Genomic DNA, 6,152 nt, shown 5'->3' on the forward strand with positions numbered 1-6,152 from the left:
GGTTCTTAACAGGGTCTATTTCACCATTCCAAGGAGGGTAGTAAATCTTTATACAAAATAGTAGCAAGGGATTTAGTTCTCCAATTAAATGTAATTAAAATCTTACTAGGAGAAAACAGAAGTACACTCCAGACACATTTCTTATGATAAAAACAGTAATTTTAAAAAGCCAATTTAAAAAGCCAACTCAATCAATAAAAGCAAAAGCTGGCTAAAGAGTAAAAATAAAACAGGTAATCTTTTAGCAAACACAAAAAAGAAAAGGAAAAAACTAAATATTGAAAACAAAGATGATATAACCACAAAAACCACATATACAAGGAAGGTATTTCTAAAATTATAAATCACCATGTATAATTTATATCAATAAATCTGAAAACTATAAAAATATAATTTACTAACATTGGTCTCAATAGAAAAAACATTTAAATAAACCAATAATAATGAAGAAAATGAAAAGAGTAGTCAAAAACTCTACCCCCTCTTCTAAAGACCAGTTCCAGAGACTCACTGTTTTACTTTCAACTTATCAAAAATCTGTTGGGGAAGCTGTGGGAAACAAAGCGAAAGAGTAAAAGACCAGAAGAGAATATGTACTATGTAGATAATAAAAAAATTATACATTAAGTAAAACATAAATGGAATTAATATTTAATAAATTAATAGACAATTAAACACATTTATAAACACCTCCAATTTGCAGACTTAAGAAGACAATCCCATCAAGATAAACACATGTTAACAGCAAAACAGCAAAAAGCTAAGGACCAAAACAACAACAAAAGAACCCCAAAAGCAGTCAGTGTAAAAGGAACTGACAGACCAATAGGTGACTTTTCAACAGCAATCATGAACGACAAAAGATGGAGGAATAAGAGCTTCAGCATGCTGAAAGAAAACAACTGCCAACTTTGGTATTCAGCAAAAACATCATTCAAGAATGGCTGTGAAATAAACACATTTTCAGGTGAACAAAAACTGACTGTTTATCATCAATAGATCGTCAATAAAGGCCATTCCAGGCCAGGCACAGCGGCTCAAGCCTGTAATCCCAGCACTCTGGGAGGCCAACGTGGGCAGATCACGAGGTCAGGAGATGGAGCCATTCTGGCTAACACGGTGAAACCCCATCTCTACTAAAAAAGGCAAAAAATTAGCCGGGTGTAGTGGCATGCACCCGTAATCCCAGCTACTTGGAAGGCTGAGGCAGGAGAATCACCTGAACTTGTGAGGCAGAGATTGCAGTGAGCTGAGATCGTGCCACTGCCCTCCAGCCTGGATGACAGAGCAAGACTCTATCTCAAAAAAAGCCATTCCACCAAAGGTTGTACTTTTATTTTTCTTTTCTTTTCTTTTTTCTTTTTTTTTTTAAGAGTCAGGGTCTCACTATGTTGCCCAGGCTGGAGTGCAGTGGCATGATCGTGGCTCACTGCAATCTCGACTTCCTGGGCTCAAGTGATCCTCCCGCCTCAGCCTCCCAAGTAGCTGGTGTGTATTACCATACTCAGCTAATTTTTTTTTTAAAAGATGGGGTCTAACTATGTTGCCCAGGCTGGTCTCGAACCTGGCTCAAGCAATTCTCCCAGTCTGACCTCCCAAAATGCTAGGATCACATGAGCCTAGGATCACCATGCGCAATTTTCTGAAATTATATGATGAAATGTGTCATGTGAAAGAGCTGCATAATTCAGTGAACCATTATTTTCCAAATGACCCATGTGTAGGTAAAAGAGCCCTTGAAAGTGCAAGATAGGTCAATGGATTTTAATGTTACAGCATGAGAAGTTCATTCAAATTCTACACAGCAGGTAACATTCAAGAAACTGTTAGAGGCTGGATGCTATAGTCCCAGTGCTTTGGGAGGCTGAAGGAGGGTAATTGTTAAAGGCCAGGAGTTTGAGACTATATTGGGTAACATAGCAAGACTGTCTCTACAAAAAACATTTAAAAATTAGCCAGGCCTGGTGGTGTGTGCCTGTAGTTCTAGCCACTCAGGAGGCTGAGGCAGGATTGAGCCCAGGAGTTAGAGGCTGTAGTGAGCAATGATAGTATCACTGCACTCTAGCCTGGGCAACAGAGCAAGACACTGTCCTAAAAAAACAAACAGAAACAAAAACACAAAACTGATAGGTTTCGATGAATATCAAAAAAGAACATAATCATCTGAAAAGATTATTAAAATACTCCTTTTTCAACTACTCAGCTGAATGAGGCTGGATTTTCTTCATGTACTTCAACCAAACCAATACATGGCAAGTCGGGTGTGCTGGCTCATGCCAGTAATCCCAGCACTTTGGAAGGCCGAGGTGGGAGGATCACGAGGTCAGGAGATCGAGACCATCCTGGACAACACAGTGAAATCCCATCACTACTAAAAGTACAAAATTAGCCAGGTGTGGTGGCACATGCTTATAATCCCAGCTACTTGGGAGGCTGGACAATCACCTGAACCTGGGAGGCAGAAGTTGCAGTGAGCCCAGATCGTGCCATTGCACCTGGGCAATGAGAGTAAAACAATGCCTAAAAAAAACAAAAACAAAAAACAAAGAAACACATGGCGACACAATGAATACAAAAGCAGGTAAGACTCTAGTCGTTAAAGGAAACATTCAGCATTATTTGCAAAACTGTACAAAAATCCCACTCTTGTCACTAATTTTGGGGGAATAAAATATGTTAAGATGTAATGGGTTATTTTTAAAGATACCAATAAATATACATATATTTCAGATTGGTCAGTTTTAATATCTAATATGGTAATTATCAATTGATATAATCCAATAAAAGATCTTTGGGATTTTTTTTTTTTTTTTTTTTTTTTTTGAGACAGAGTCTCACTGTTACCCAGGCTGCAGTAGAATGTTGAGACCTTGGCTCACTACAAGCTCTGCCTCCCAGGTTTAAGTGATTCTCTTGTCCCAGCCTTTTGAGTAGCTGGGACTACTGGCACCTGCCACCACGCCCGGCTAATTTTTGTATTTTTAGTAGAGCCAGGTTTGCCTCAGCCTCCCAAAGTGCTAGGATTACAGGTGTGAGCCACCATGCCTGGCCCCCTCAATGGTTCTTAAAAGCGTAAAGGAGTCCTAGGAATCAAGTTTCTAAATTGCTGAACTATAGGCACGTGCTTTAACATGAATGTATCTCAGAAACCCAATGTTTAACAAAAGTAATTCATGGAATACAGAATACGACTTTATTTAAATAAAGTTCAAAAACAGGTAAAAGTAAACAATGTTAGATAAGATTACCTATACAGGTGATAAAACTGTTTAAAAAAGCAAGGGAATAGTACGAAATTAATAATGGCCACGGTAATGGGGACAGGGAACACTTTCTTCCTGGGGTAGAAACACACAAAAGGTTTCTAAACTAAAGGTTCTAAAGCTTTTTAATTAAGTTTTCATTATTTTTAATGTGAAATATGCCATTAATATGTACAGACAAGTATAATTATTACACAGATACGTTTAATGACATATTTCACAATAAAAATTTTTAAAGAAGAAAAAAGGAGATGTACCTATTCTCCAAGGAGAAAAACTCAAAAGAATGTCTCTTCTGAAATTATAAATTCAATGCCAACACAATCAATATCCCGAGAAGATTTTCTATAGGACTTAAAAAGATAGTTCTAATTTCTTCTGGAAGAAAAAATGCAAATGAAAAACCCAAAGCTCTTTTTCAAAAGAAAATACCAACATATATTATAAAACTGTAATTAAAATACTTTGGTAATAGTTACGTGGGTCAAAAAAAAAAGAGCGCTCAGACCCAATAAAAATATCAGCCAGTGATATGACCTGGCTAAAAATATTTAACTTTTGTATTCACCAAGGAAGATAAAAATTAAAACAGAATGTTACTTTCAATGACTAAGGCGGCTAAGATCATTTTAAAACACTATTATCCAGTGCTGGCTAGCATGGGAGATAAAAACACATCTTTGGAGAGGGTGAACAAAGAAAGGTACAATCATTTCGGGACAATCTAGCAACATTATTATCCAGCACTCTCGGAAGGACTCAATTCTACAGAAATACTATCACGGGCACCTGAAGCGCTGTTTAGAACAGCAAGAGATAATCATTGCAGTATGGTTAGTTACAGGGTTATCTTGAAAATAACTTGAATGTCTACCAATAGCAGAATGAGAGTCACCTGATAAACACATGCCATTATCAATCGATTTTTCCTAGATATTATACTATACTTAACAAACACGTCTTAGTCAAGTTTGTAGGCACGTCACCGACTGGAACCCATTTAAGCAACTACGTTTAGACTAAAGGCATAGTTACAGCTCCCCTTCAAGAAAATGAGTTACATGTGGGCAAATGTCCCGCATACACACAGAGTTTCAAACACAGCATCTCTGTCCTCCTTAAATTCACCGTGGACCTTCCGTCACCCTCTTTCTGTCCTGGCTTAGCGATGTACCGATGTACAGTCCTGGAGACACTGCACACGGCTCGTCATCCCAATAAGGCGGTTCTCCACAGAAGGGTATTCTTGCACCCTTAGGGGACACTGCTTTGTTCGAAACCTCCTAGGCAGGATGCCCGGCAGACCCACCCTACACGAAATGTCACGAGCTCGTTCGTCTTCGCTCTCGGCGATCCATCCAGGGGAACCCCGCCGACTCTCAGGTGGCGACTGCGGCTCCCACAGTGCCACACACTTGCACAGCACATCTGACGTTCTGGACACACACTCATCACCTTTACCGTTCTCACAGGGAGGTTAAGGAGGAGTAAGCCTGCTTTGTCCGCATTTACGGGTTTCAAAGACAAGACGAGACTAAGAGAAACTTGAGAATTTCCAAAGCAGCCTTTCTCCCTCAGCACTTCGGTCACCAGCCCAGTCCTGCCAGGAAACGCTGCCTGGCGCCGCCTTCAGACAAACCTGTGGGTCCCTCGGACCCAGTCATCCGAACGCTCAAGCCGGGCTTGCTTTTGCTGCGAAGCGACCCCCGCTTCGGAGAGACCTGCTTCGCCCTCAAAAGAAAAGGCGGCGCATGGCCACGAGGGTCCGCTCCAAGAAACGGTCTGGGTGGCAGCGGGCGCCACCCAGAACCCGCAGGAAATGCCTTCCCAGCCGGCGCAAAGCCGAAGAGGGAAACTTCAGCCAGGACCTTATCACATCCCTGGGGACGAAGCTGTCCCCGGACGGGCGACGCAAATGAAACGCCTCAAAAAGGGGCAGGACGACACGGGCAGGATCTCCCGGCCCGCGGCACCGAGCGCGGCCACAGCTCGTAGCGCAGGACAGAAGGTCGAGTCATCTAGCAGGCGCCGACCCCTCCCACCCCCTCGCCCCGAGCGCGGCAAAAGGCGAGGAACGCGCCCGCCCCTCGCAGCCCAGCCGCGGCAGCTGCCCAAGCGCTCGGCCTCGGGGACCCGCCGTCCTCCTCGCAGGGATCCCAGGCGCCCAGCCCGGGGTGACTTACCCGCCCGCGGCGCGGCCGCCGCCCCCGAGGACCTGAGATCCCGGGTCAGCCTCCTTCCCATGCTTCTCCCGGCCGTCCTCTGCGTCCTCCCCGGCCCTCGCGACAACCGGCGCACGTGGGCAGCACCAGGCGCTGGCTCCGCGCTCCCGCGGGGAGACCCCTCACACACGCCGTCCTTCCCGGCCCCGGAGTCCTCGCTGCCTGGCGCTGACAGGGACGCGGCGCCCGCCCGTGCTCCGTCTCCCGTCAGGGCCACAGGCGAGAGGCAGCCCCGGGCCGCCTGGCCGCCTGAGAGAACATGTCGACTTTCTCGCTGACCGGCGCTAGCAACCGGAAGCAAAACCTCACGGCCAAAGGAAAAGAAGAGGTGCTGGGGGGTGCAAAAAAAAAAAGAAAGTGAAAACTGAAGTGAGGCCTCCCCCTCAGACATGGGAACCAATCGCCGGGGAGAAGCCAAGGCGCAGGCGCGGGCCGAGGTCGGCGTCCACGCGGCGCTCTCGTCTCCCTTCTGCGCAGGCGTAAGGCCTCAGCTCGCTCCTGATTGGACGGCCAATCCCGGCGCGCGCGTCTTTTCTCGCGAAGCCGACCCCTAACCGGATGCGGAAGATGCCTTTGGGAAGAGGCAGGAGAGGCCCCGTCGGCGGAGCTGGAGTGCTGTGGCGGTCGCCCACGTGGCCGCCTTCGGGCGCTTTCTCCCTTCTGTGCG

The 6,152-nt window shown here is 45.3% G+C and overlaps 1 protein-coding gene across 11 annotated transcripts in view; it reads right to left on the minus strand.

Annotated features, from left to right (window-relative positions):
• Window positions 1-5,778, minus strand: part of TASOR2 (transcription activation suppressor family member 2) — an 85,520-nt gene extending 79,742 nt beyond the window's left edge. For all 11 annotated transcript variants that reach the window (XR_013519471.1, XM_078329345.1, XM_078329344.1 and 8 more), the window contains exon 1: window positions 5,447-5,778. The gene's annotated coding sequence lies outside the window, so the exon portion shown is untranslated. The remainder of the gene's footprint in view (window positions 1-5,446) is intronic.
• Between the last annotated feature and the right edge of the window lie 374 nt (window positions 5,779-6,152).

Source organism: Callithrix jacchus, chromosome 7 (genome assembly GCF_049354715.1).
Source record: "Callithrix jacchus isolate 240 chromosome 7, calJac240_pri, whole genome shotgun sequence".
In the NCBI taxonomy this organism is placed as follows: Eukaryota; Metazoa; Chordata; class Mammalia; order Primates; family Cebidae; genus Callithrix; species Callithrix jacchus.